The sequence below is a fragment of the Bubalus bubalis genome, chromosome 5 (genome assembly GCF_019923935.1).
Source record: "Bubalus bubalis isolate 160015118507 breed Murrah chromosome 5, NDDB_SH_1, whole genome shotgun sequence".
NCBI lineage: Eukaryota > Metazoa > Chordata > Mammalia > Artiodactyla > Bovidae > Bubalus > Bubalus bubalis.
Window position 1 is genome coordinate 40557581 of NC_059161.1, and position 12967 is coordinate 40570547.

The 12967-nt window shown below is 38.6% G+C and overlaps 1 long non-coding RNA gene across 1 annotated transcript in view; it reads left to right on the forward strand.

Moving 5' to 3' along the window:
* The window catches only part of LOC123333696, a 60607-nt gene extending 47931 nt beyond the window's left edge, over positions 1-12676 (forward strand). Inside the window, exon 3 of the long non-coding RNA XR_006551159.2 lies at positions 11245-12676. This is a non-coding gene — a long non-coding RNA (uncharacterized LOC123333696). The remainder of the gene's footprint in view (positions 1-11244) is intronic.
* Positions 12677-12967: the final 291 nt, after the last annotated feature.

Genomic DNA, 12967 nt, shown 5'->3' on the forward strand with positions numbered 1-12967 from the left:
AGCTGCTATCATTTTTTATAAAATGATAATTTAAACAGTTAATTGTATAGAGGTTTTTTTTTTTAAGTGACCCCTCCTCCAATATCTAAAAATATCTTACTTTCTAGAGCCACTAACTGAGAGCCACTTCTGATCCAGCTGGTCCAGTTGCACCTGAATTCCTCTTTCTAGCTGTTTTTTCCTATTCTTAGGCTGACAGTGATGAATAATAATAGTAGGACTAAGCCAACCTTGTTCCACATTGGGAAATGAAGAATTGGACCAGAGTAAAGACAGCCAGTGATTGCAAACAGAAAGAGGCAGAAGCTGGAACACTGGCTGTACAATGACGTGGAAAGCACTTTAATATTCTGATGCTCAGGTTACATCCTCAACCTGTTAAATCAGAATTTCTGTGCATGGAATCCAAGCATCAGTGTTTTCCAAAAGCAAACTAGATGTCCACAGACAAAGGAATGGATAAAAAAAGATGTGGTACTTATGGCTGCTAGAGGAAAGGGTGTGGGGAAGGGATAGTTAGGGAGTTTGGGATGGACAGGTACACACTGCTATATAAAACTGACAACCAACAAAGACCTACTATATAGCACAGGGAACACTGCTCAATGTTACATGGCAGCCTAGATAGGAGGGGAATTTGGGGAAGAATAGATACATGTATACATAAGGCTGAGTCTCTTAGCTTTTTACCTGAAACTATCGCTGCAACTATGATAACATTGTTAATTGCCTATACCGAAGTACAAAATAAAAAGGCTTAAAAAAAATTGTTCCAATGAATACTGGGCTAGAGGAAAGAGAGAGATGATCCTAACATTTCTAACTCAAGTTCAGTTCAGTTCAGTCGCTTAGTCGTGTCCGACTCTTTGCGACCCCATGAATCGCAGCACGCCAGGCCTCCCTGTCCATCACCAACTCCCGGAGTTCACTCAGACTCACGTCCATTGAGTCAGTGATGCCATCCAGCCATCTCATCCTCTGTCGTTCCCTTCTCCTCCTGTCCCCAATCCCTCCCAGCATCAGAGTCTTTTCCAATGAGTCAACTGGGTATTGTTTTTGCTTTGGCTCCATCCCTTCATTCTTTCTGGAGTTATTTCTCCACTGATCTCCAGTAGCATATTGGGCACCTACTGACCTGGGGAGTTCCTCTTTCAGTATCCTATCATTTTGCCTTTTCATACTGTTCATGGGCAGTTTGACTCCATGCAATTATTTGAGAACCCTAAGCTCTCAGCTCTGCTACCATCTTCAAGCAAAGAGTAAAACCGTTCTTCCAGCTGTATTCCATTCTCTCAGCTGTAATTCCTCCTTTTGACATTTTCCCCAATTAAGATACCTTTGAGGTTCAAGTTAATTTGGTTTTATCTTATAGGTATCTATTGCACAGGTGCTGTAAACAGGGGTTTTCTCTAATCACTGTCATTCTCTATCTCATTCTTCACCTACACTCTATGCCTAAAGGCTAGAGATTCTCAAAGCATGATTTCTAGACCTCGAGCATCAGTATTACCTGAAATGCACAGAAATGTTGGTTCCTGGGACCCACCTGCTGAACCAGAAATTCTAGGGGTGGAGTCCAGTAGTCTGTGTTTTAACAAACCTGCAGGTGATGCTGACACATGCTAGAACTTGAAAACCATTGCTCTGGCAAGAAGCACTAGATTAAGCCTGCTGTGAAGCTCAAAGCCAACCAGTCAGCATAGAGCCTTTAGAAGAGGTATAGAGAACCTGGAGGCAATGTTATGACAGGACATAGAAGCTGCCTTGAGGCTAAATAATTAGAGCAACATAAGCATTGTTAGCATCTGGGGGCTAAAGGGACCATGACCCTTAAGTGTCTTTCTGCTTTGCTTTCCACCAACCTCTTCTATCTCCTCTGTATCCATGGATTTTCTTTCAGTTAAGCAGCTATCTGTTGGAGATATACGTGTTCCTATTTTGAACGTAAGTCCTCTCAAAGGCAGCAGCTCTCTGCCTTAAGTCTTCCAAAATATGAGTGTACATAGCGCTTGTAATTTCATTACCTGGGAGCCAAATAAAAAGAGCACAATTCATGGAGAGAACAAGGAGCTTGGCTTCAGTCCCAGACACTTAACTTATCAATAAATATTTATTTATTCTATGAGGACGATATTATGATAGTTCTTGTTAACAACTGGTCTAACATTCACTTGGGGAGCTTATTTTTATTTTTACATGTTTGCATGGTGGCCTAATAAACCTTGTTCTGGCTCTCACCTCCTTCCCATCTACTTGCTACACAGAAGCCAAAAGATTCTTTCAGAAAGAATATCTCATTGTATTACATACTGCCTCCCTTAAAAGTCTCTTAATAACTTTAAATGTGCTTGAAATAAACCCTAAATTTATTTCAAAAGCCTGTAAGAGTCTTCAGGCTCCCCTGTACCTTCTTGCTTCTTCTGCCACTATTTTCCCTTTCAAGGCACTATCCTCTGGTCACCATGGTCTTGCTTTTCCTCAACAAGTCGGTCTCCTTCTCACCACAGTGTCTTTGCACTTGCTGCTCACTTGCCTAGAAAGGTCCTTTCCATATTTTCACATGGTTTTTGTGGCTCAAATGGTAAAGAATCCTCGTGCAATGCAGGAGACCCAGGTTCGATCCCTGGGTTGTGAAGATTCCCCTGGGGATGAGAACGACTACCCCCTCCAGTATTCTTGCCTGGAGAATCCTATGGACAGAGGAGCCTTGTGGGCTACAGTCCATGGGGTCACAAAGAGTTGGATATGACTGAGTGACTTTCACTTTCTCTGTTTATTTAGGTCTCAAGTCAAACATTAACTTCTGCAGGAAACATGAACACATACTCAGTTAGCAATCCTTACACAGCTGCTATTATACTCTTTATGTAGCATTTAAAACTAGCTAAGCACATGTATCAATGTATATATCTATCCATTCACTTTTCTGCATGTTGTTTCTTAAGGACTTTGTTTTTCTTCTATTACCTCTCATCTAGAATCTAAGTTCCCAAAAAACAGGGGAATTTTCTGTCTTGTTCATTCCTGTATTTCTAGATGTAATAGGATAATAAACATTTTATGAATATATAAAAGTGAATAAATGCATATGCCATAAAATGTTTTGAAGAATAATAGTATATAAAGTTTTCTTTAAAAAAAACTAATCATTTATAAGGTGCTAGTAAACCTGAATCAGCTAGTATCATGTCATAAAATCTGAATTAGTTAGGGGTGTTACAGAAACCAGTACTCGAGAAACCAAGCACCACACTCTGAGAGTTAGAGAACTCCAACTTTTTTTACGCTGGCGGGCCCAAAGGAGTTAACACTCCAAACTCTGAGCCCTGAACAAAGGGATTACAGAGTTTTTATAGACAGGCTGTAGTGGGCAGCACTAGCTGTTAATAGGCTGGGTTTCTCACGCATGGGAATAGCAGTCAAGATGGAGAGGGGGATGCCTGGCCTGGACAGGCATGATTAAGCAGGTTTTCAGGGGCTGGGCAATTGTGAAGAGCAGGACAAGGGTGAGTGAGATAAAATCCAGTTCCTAGTATTGCAAGTCCCCACTTTCTGAGACTACCTGACCTACGTGATCTAGACTTTGCAAGGGGCAAGCTGAGTTACAGAGGCAGAAGGAGGAGGAGGTTATGTAAAATTTTAACTTTTTCTCTTCAGGGGAAGTCTAGACATATTTTTAATATAGAATATTGGTGTGCAAAGGGGTATTAAAAGTTTATTATCCTTTCACAGAGTAGGAATGCTTTCCAACCACCAAATAGAAAAAAAAATCTTCTTTTTGAAGAAAAGTATCAACCACTTCCTTTTGGTCACTGTGAAGTCTTTGGATCCTGGAATGTAGTATGACAGGTGATTCAAATTTAAATAACATCTCCCCCACCTTCCATAGAAGGCTAATTTGCAAACCATATTCATATTCTCTAATAATGAAGTGTAACCCAATAAGCAAGAAGATTTACTTGGCTCATGCAGTGGGCTTATCTTTAAGGTAAAAGAGAAAAACACAGTGAGTTTCCAAGTGCAATTTTCATTCAAAAAAATCTGCGTCAGAAATAAATGGTTTGAAGGCAGAGGTTCCAGGTTTCAAGGGCCAGTGCTATGTAAGTCACCCAGGGCAGAAGTCCCTGCAATATTCTCTAATATCCATGACAGCTTTTCCTTGATCATTTCCAGCCCATTACTTCACTAGACAACCCGATCCACAATTGAAAAGTTTGAATTATAAGATAATTCTTTCCAAACATGTCTTTAAATCCGCCTCTAAATCTTTCCTATCCACCTGCTATATAGGTCAACACAAATGAGTCTGTCCCCTGTCCCACAAAACATTCCTTCAAACATGAAATCATATGCGTTCTTCCTTTTTCTCTTTTCAGATCAATTTTTCTCAGTCATTAGCTGTTTCCTCTGTGCATTGTTTCCAAGACCCTATCATTATTGTTCTATTCCTTTATATATGCTCCAATTGATCAATGTGCGTGCTTGTGTGATCAGTTGTGTCCAACTCTTTGTGACCCTATGGACTATAGCCTACCAGGTTCCTCTATTCATGGAATTTTCCAGGCAAGAATACTGGAGTGGGTTGCCACTTCCTCCTCCAGGGGATCTTCCAGACCCAGGGATCAAACCTGTGTCTCCTGCATTGGCAGGCAGATTCTTTACCACTGTGCCACCTGGGAAGCCCCCAGTTGATCTATATCCCTCTTAAAATGTAAATTCCAGAGGGAAACCGAACATTTAACAAATGGCTTGACTGTTTCAAGGTATACAATGCTGTCGTTCTCCTTATTTTGGTCCTGTGCCCAGAATAAGACAGTTAGGGTTTTGACAGCTTTGTCACAGTTGACTCATATTTAGAACATACAGATTAAGACTCACTTTAGTGTTGTCCTAAATCCTCTGCCAACTTTTACAGAAGGGTACACAAGGACCAGGGATAATTAGGTTAACTTGGGTTTTCTAGACTTTTAAGGATTTCAGTATAGTTACCAATAAAGGAAAGAATTCCTTCTTACTTGATGTACTTTCTAGGTAGGTTTAACATTTAATCATCTATTCTGGTTCTTTGACTTTGATGGCTCTTTATCAGAAAATCTTGTTATAATATTCTGGCCCTCAAAAAGAGGTTTCCAGGAACAAAGAGCAGGGAACCTGAAGGCAGCTTGTCAAACCTCTCGTTTCTTTCTAGGTACAAAGTCAAATGCTAACCCACAAGTCTCCCTGGTCGGTTGCTAATTTGTCTGCTTATCTTTTTTTCCATCTAAACAATAGCCACACTTTAATAGAGGGTTTAATACAATGCTGCAAACAGCAGAACTGTGATTCCAGGTGGCCGAAAACATTTTCTGCCAAGACCTTGGGAACTGTTTCTTCTCTCGTTCTCACAAGTGCTGACTTTCCGACCTCCAAGGCATGCCCTAAGGTTCGTGTTTTTCAATATTTATCCCAAAGTATGAGGTGATCTAATCTAACTAGGTCCTTCCTGGCTTGTTTTTAACTTGCTACTGGCAAGTAGAATGGAACAGTGTGAAATTAAGACAGAAACACTCCTGATTTAGGAATTTACCGTGATTATCACACTTTATGATCTAAGGCATTTATGATCCTGATTTTTTTTTTTTTGCACATCTTGAGTATGCTACTGTCTATGCACAGAGGCTGCAATCAATAAGCAAGTGTCCAGTGAATGAAGTAACTAGCATTACAGGCTTTCCTGTAGGTTTCCCATATGCAGCTAGATGCACAAGATATTCAACATCTGTCACTAACCAAATAGACTATTACTCTCTTAGCTTAACAAATTCCTGGTGGGGCCAGGCAGAGAACCATTATGACAAAGTCATTATCTCTTTTTTCTCTCTGAAGTCTGCTTTCCCTGGTTCTGAACCCCCGTCTTCCCTTCCCAAGACTCAATACCTTCAGTCATCCATTTAGTTGTCCACAGCCCTTACTGAAAGACTGCACTCAGACTTCCATTTTGTAGCATTACCTATAGTTCCCTCCAAAAAACAAACACCCAAACCCAGGTCTGTCCTCTGCCCCTTATTCTCAAAGCCCCAAAGTATGTCTAGAAAATTAACCCAAGAAATCTAGTGTGTAAAGACAGGAATAATATTGAGAGCTTTTTAGTCTAGTGGTTAAGCTTAGTAGCTTTCAGAGACAAACTGCCTGGTTTGGAGGCCAGCTCTACCAACTAATGGTGAAACCAGGGGCAAGTTATTTAACTTTTCTGTGCCTTAATTTTTCTCATTTGTACACTAGGGCTAATAGCATCTACTTCATAGGGTTGTAAGTAGTATTAAGTTTATGCAAAAATTTTAAATATCTGGCTCATAATATATACTCAGTAAACACTATCTATTACTTCTTCCAGTCAGTTTCAGTTCCATACTTGAGAGGTTTTTGTTCAGAGGGGTAACAGTAACCACTGCTTTGGGGGAATTTTAGAATCCAGAAAAACATTCTGGTACCCTTCAAACTGGGGCTTCCCAGGTGGTGCCAGTGGTAAAGAACCTGCCTGCCAATACAGGAGATGTAAGAGATGCAAGTTCCATCCCCTGGAGGAGGGCTTGGCAACCCACTCCAGTATTCTTTCCTGGAGAATCCCACGGACAGAGGAGTCTGGCAGGCTACAGTCCATAGGGTCACAGAGAGTTGGACATGACTGAAGCAACTTATACACACAGGCTTCAAATGACGTTAATTAGGTACTCACCTATCTTTAGGAATAAAGACAACCCAGATGACTCAAAATACCATGATTTTCATGTATACAAGCATGGGCACTAAAGTAGTGGGATTCAAAGTGTTGCCTAGATTCTGATGGTATCTGAAAACTTTCTGAGGATATGCAGATGTACATGGTTTCAAGGCACTAATTTATTCTCAGCTTCCATAAAATGCTTATGAAAAAGCATAGTTTTTTTCTTTCCCATCTTCATAATAACTTTGTCCACTTTGCAAAAGAAAGAACCACCCATTATCCATCCAAAAGTTTCTTTGGCTCATTGCTCCAGAGTATAAAAGACTACTGGGTGACAAACAAAGAGACATTTGAAAATAGTGATGCTGGTGTTGAGAAAGCAAATGACTCTGTTTATGACGGATCTGTTGCAAGTTGGATGGTTTTCAGCTTTTTGAGTTTTTCAAAATTGGAGGAAGACTTAACCAATCTGTCAGCTGATAGATCACTAAATAGTTTATTTTAGTATATATGCTGCTGAAGAGAGCATAATAAATTGTTTGTTATTTAATGTCCTGATATAAACATTGGCATTTAACACAAAAGGAGGATTATTAATTGAATGACATTTCTACATAACCACGTGAACAAGATTTCCCAGTGCTTATACGTTTACAAACAAAAAATAAGAGTAAATTGATGAACTTTGTCTCATTCTAGTATTGAGAAATCTATGAACAGAATATCTGAAACAATTGGATAAAAAAACTCCCATTTACTTTTTTTTTAAACTGCATGCTAAGTCTCTTCAGTCATGTCTGACTATTTGCAACTCTATGGACTATAGCCTGCCAGGTTTCCCTGTCCATGAAATTCTCCAGATAAGAATACTGAAGTGGGTTGCCATTTCCTTCTCCAGGCGATCTTCCCAGCCCAGGGATCAAACACACATCTCTTATGTCTCTTGCATTGGCAGATGGGTTCTTTACCACTAAAGTCACCTGGGAAGCCCTTTTTAAAAGTAAAAATGTTCAAAATTTTGCCCAATTACATTGCATCCCACATGTTGTATCATGTTTCAACCATTCTGTACTAATAAACTGTATGGTAATTATAGGAAAGTTTTTAAATAGTGAAATTTCCATTTATATACATCTATTTGCTACAAAAAAAAATGATTGGGTAATCAATGAGAGACCTTCAAAGCTAAAATAGGTTACATGAGGATAAAACAGTGAGAAGGGAAGTATTAATTCAAAGATAATTACATTTTTTTTCTTTTTTTTTAATTTTATTTTATTTTTAAACTTTACATAATTGTATTAGTTTTGCCAAATATCAAAATGAATCCACCACAAAATAAAAAAATAAAAATTATACAGTTGATTATGAAAAAAAAAAAAACAAAGATAATTACAAAACTTTCATGCATTATAGAACATGATCATCTATTTCAATGTGGGTGACAGTATCAAACCACTATTGTATTTAGATTTCACTGAATATACTTAAAAGAATGATTTCACTGTTTAATTATAAGTAATGCTTCCTAGGTTGCACAGTGGTAAAAAATCCAGGAGGATTCTGACAGTGCAGGAGCCACAAGAGACACAGGTTTGATCTCAGGGTTGGAAAGATCCCCTGGAGAAGGAAATGGCAACCTGATCCAGCATTCTTTCCTGAGAAATTCCATGGACAGAGGAGCCTGGCAGGCTATAGTCCATGGTGTCACAAAGAGTAGGACATGGCTGAGTAACTGAGCACTTCACGCCAATATTTATAGGGCACTGGAAATTTCATACTCAGAAATTATTTAAATTTAAATGAAGAATTTTATCTGGTAATTTAAGAGTGTGAGAGGTAGCTACATGGCTCTAGATCATTTTACAAAGGTCTTTTAGAGATTATGTAAGCAAAGTCTTTGAAAACACCACACTTAAGCATCCTATCTTTTTGTACATTAGGACCAGCATTTGTCATGCTGAGGCCTAACTAGTGGTCAGAATTTAGGGTAGCCAGATCTCCTAGGAAAAAACTCCATCTGTTATCTGTGTGTGTGTGTGTACCTCTTAAAGAATGCTAAATAACAAACATCTTCTTCATGTCTTTGTATCTGCCCTGCTTACTGGAGGCTGTATCATTGCCCTAAGATTAGTCTTAGGTATAGTTCAACACCGCAAATCTGGAACAAAGACTTGGGTTCAAGTCCATTCTTCTTAAATTCTTGGGGTTTCCACTGACCCTTGAGTTAAATCACAGTTCTTCTGCTTATTGACTGCTTCTTTGAAATGAGTTACTTAACCTCACTAAATCCATCTGCTTTGTGCATAAAGCTGATGTTATAGTGCTTAGCCCATGGGATCATAGTGAGGATTAAATAAGATCATAGAGGCACAGCATTGAATACTGCCTGGAAAAGAGTAAGCACTATTATTAATGTTATTTTTATAATATTACCACCTAAAAATTTCAAAGAACTTTATAGCCACTTTACTTTTTCATTTTTATTTATACTTCTAATCAATTCTATATGGAGTTTATCATTTGTATAACACCTTCTATCTCCCTAATAAAGGGTAATAGCATGAATGGATAGGCAAATAGCATATATCTGTCTATCAGATTCAAGTTATGGGATTCAAGATCAGTAGCCATAGGACAAATTTTATGGCCCGATCTATATTATCATAGTAGACACAGCTAAAATCTTTCAGATGATCTGATTTTCTTCATTGAAAACAATCACCCTGAGATCACAGAAATGTCTAGTTGGTATTTCAGGAAAATTAACTGCTTTGAGCAAGTTTTGTAAGTTTTATTTCACCATGTTTGCATAAGCCTGGCTATTGTATCTTTCCTGGAGTAATAAGTTAAAAAGACAACATTGTTAAACTAATGTTGATAGAAAAGAAGAATTTGAATAGAATTTTTCAAATCGTATTTGTCTGGATGCAGGCTCTAGAAAGAGTCTTAAGATATCTTCACTAAGTGCTCAGGTGTCATGGTGATGGGTTTATTATCCTGCAAATAGTTTTGCTTAGTTTTTAAAAATCATAATAATATAATACACACAATGGATTTTAGGTGGTGTCATTCATTAATCCAGTTTAGAGAAAAGGTCACAAACGATTCTTTTGCAGGCAAAAAATTAACTTCTAATGCTAGTCTCACAAAGGATGTAGTCAAAACACTTCCCACTGGAAATTATTCATCCCTTTCAATAGTGCATTCTTCCCTTATTCATCTAGATATCCACATTAGAAACAGGTAAGTCATCCTTGACTATTCCTTCCTCCATCCAACTGTTCCTTAGGACCTAATGATTCATCCTTCTAAACATGTTACCTGGAGAAGGAAATAGCAATGCATTCCAGTATTCTTGCCTGGAGAATCCTAAGGACAGAGGAGACTGGCAGACTATAGTCTATGGGGTCTCAAAGAGTCAGACACGACTGAATCACTATCACTCAAACATTTTAAGTTTAGGTCCTCATCTCTCTCACTTGACTTCCTAAATAGTCTTCGTACAAATGAAAACTACCTAACATGTAAACTTTAATGCTTAAAAAAGTCAAGATCTCCTTTTGCATATTCAGGATAGAGTCTAAACCCTTTAGTATTATGTTTAATATCTTCCAGGACTGGCACCTGTCTGCTTTCCTAGTCCCTTCCTCATCTCTCTCGCCTCACGTCAATACTCCATCTACATTGACCTGCTTATGTTCTCCAAATTCAAACACCCTCCCCTCAATGCACCTTCCCAACTTCTTCAGGTAGAGAAAATCAATTCCAATCTGTCCAACCACTGCACCACATTTATATATTATTAAATTCTACACAATTATTTGTTTCTTTTTTATTGTCTTCTCTCCTAGATTCAGAGCCATCTGCAAATACATACCATGTGCTAAAACCTTTGACTTTAATCTCAGTGCCAAGGATAATGGGAGACTTAATAGATAGCTGAAGAATTAATGAATAAACAAATGTATCTTTTCTATACCTAAATTTTGTCACAAAATATTAAGGTATTTTTCTTTAGTTTCTAGTAAAAGGCCTTTAGGAAAATCCAGTACACTTCAGTTATGCCAAGACCAAAATTAATTTTGGTTGTGGCAGTAGTATATCAAAATTTTAGGGGAACAGTAGGCCTCTGAGTCTAGGATAAGGTAGTGGCTGCAAAAATAAACATGACAAAATCTCAAAGAGGAAATGAAACTTGGGCCATCAGAGTAAGGTCTGTTTAAATAATTAACCCCATTTCCACTGAGGATTTTCTCCTACAATTCTTCTTGGCTAAAATCTTTAGGTTTTGGTCTCAATATGAAGATCATTCCCTCTTAAGATAGCAGAGCATCAATCAATCTAACACAGTGTGAATTAATCAAAAAATGATCCAGGACACAGGTGGAATGGTTGGTCTTAAATAGGGGGACAGAAAATGCATTCTTCTTAATAGGTAGGGAGGCAAGACTCTATGGGTATAAAAGGCACAGGGAGGAGAGAGATTTGGTTGGGAAGAGATGAGGAGCTTTTTATCTGATTACTCTTTATTTCTGCAGTGAAATATCAGGCACAGTAAACAGTCAAGAGGGAGCAAGAATAGAGCTGTTATAGATTTGAAGAGAGAGGAAAAGGTAAGAACTAAAGACCCCAGAAAGCAGGAGCAGACTTGCTGGTAAGTGTAGTATGCTCATGTCATTTAATACTCTTGAATTTCAAATGTATCAGTCTGCCTAGTTATATAGTCTTTCCAACCATATTCACCACCTCAGGTGCAAACAAATATGGGTGGAGAATTGGATTTAACCTGGTAAACATAACCAGAACCTAAAGGGGCAAGGGATTAAAAGTATATCCCAGAGGTAATTATGAGAATAAACCAATGAACTAATTTGGGTAAGGAGGGAAGACAGGCTATGGAGGAGATAATAGGCAGTGGAGAGGTGGAATGGAGAGGGTGAATGGGAGAAGGATCCCTGGGGAGTAGAGGAGGGCTAGTAAGAGGAATTGAATTGGATTGAATTGAATTGATGGATTGAATTGAATTCCTCTAGTAAGAGGAATTGAACTGGAGATGTAAGAGTGGTGATCAGACAGTTTGATTGAGATTCAGTGCTTGCAAAATATTGGGTTGGAAAAACTCAAATGAACTTTTTGGCCATCCCAATACATGGTCTAGGGTATAAGTGTAGGAAGTGTTAAAAAAAAATTCAACTGAGTAGATTTTAAAGATCTTATTGGCTTTACTCAATGATTCATGAGTCAGACAGCATCCAATCTAGAAGGTAGAAAGGAGCTCCAAGGAGCTGAATAAAATGAAAGACTTTTGTAGTCAGAAGTGAGCAAGATCAAGAGAGTCATACCAGTGAAGAGTGGATTGGTTGTAGTGTGGTCACTTTCCCTTCTGGGATAGGCAAGGGTCTGTCAGGCACTAGTGCTCACTAGTGCTGATCAAGAGATTCTTAATTTACTGGTTTAAGAGTCCATTTCTGAAAGAGTCAAAACTGCAAATATGTTCCATCTCAGCTTGGTAACATGGGGCTTATCATAAGTGACTCCATTTGGGCTTCCTGTCCTGTTTTGGACAGGAGTAAATGACTGAGATGAGGTGTGGTGGAGGTTAGGAGCACAGAAAATGAGATCAAGGTACTGAAAGACCAAGTAGAAGATGGACTATTTCAGTGGATAATGAGGCATCAGAATTTTTGACAGGAGTGGGAGTGGGGAAAAACAGAAGTTGAAATTTTTACTGAAAAAAGGGGGAGACCTACAGCTTAGGAGATAGATGAGGATGTGTATAGACTCTAATGGTAGGTGTTTTCAGAAAACTGTTTAAAGAGAATCGTTAACAATATTTGAAAGTACTAAGAATCAAATATTCACCTCCAGCACTATGGCACAAAAGTTGGAAGAAAAAAAAATTGCCTTCACTTGCAAGGGATGTGGAAGAATTGAAATCTCTAAAGGAGACCTAGATTTTGATTAGGACAAGCAAATGAAGGAGTCAGACTTTATTTTTGGGGGCTCCAAAACCACTGCAGATGGTGACTGCAGCCATGAAATTAAAAGACGCTTACTCCTTGAAAGAAAAGTTATGACCAACTTAGATAGCATATTCAAAAGCAGAGACATTACTTTGCCAACAAAGGTCCATCTGGTCAAGGCTATGGTTTTTCCAGTGGGCATGTATGGATGTGAAAGTTGGACTGTGAAGAAGGCTGAGCACCAAAGAATTGATGCTTTTGAACTGTGGTGTTGGAGAAGACTCTTGAGAGTCCCTTG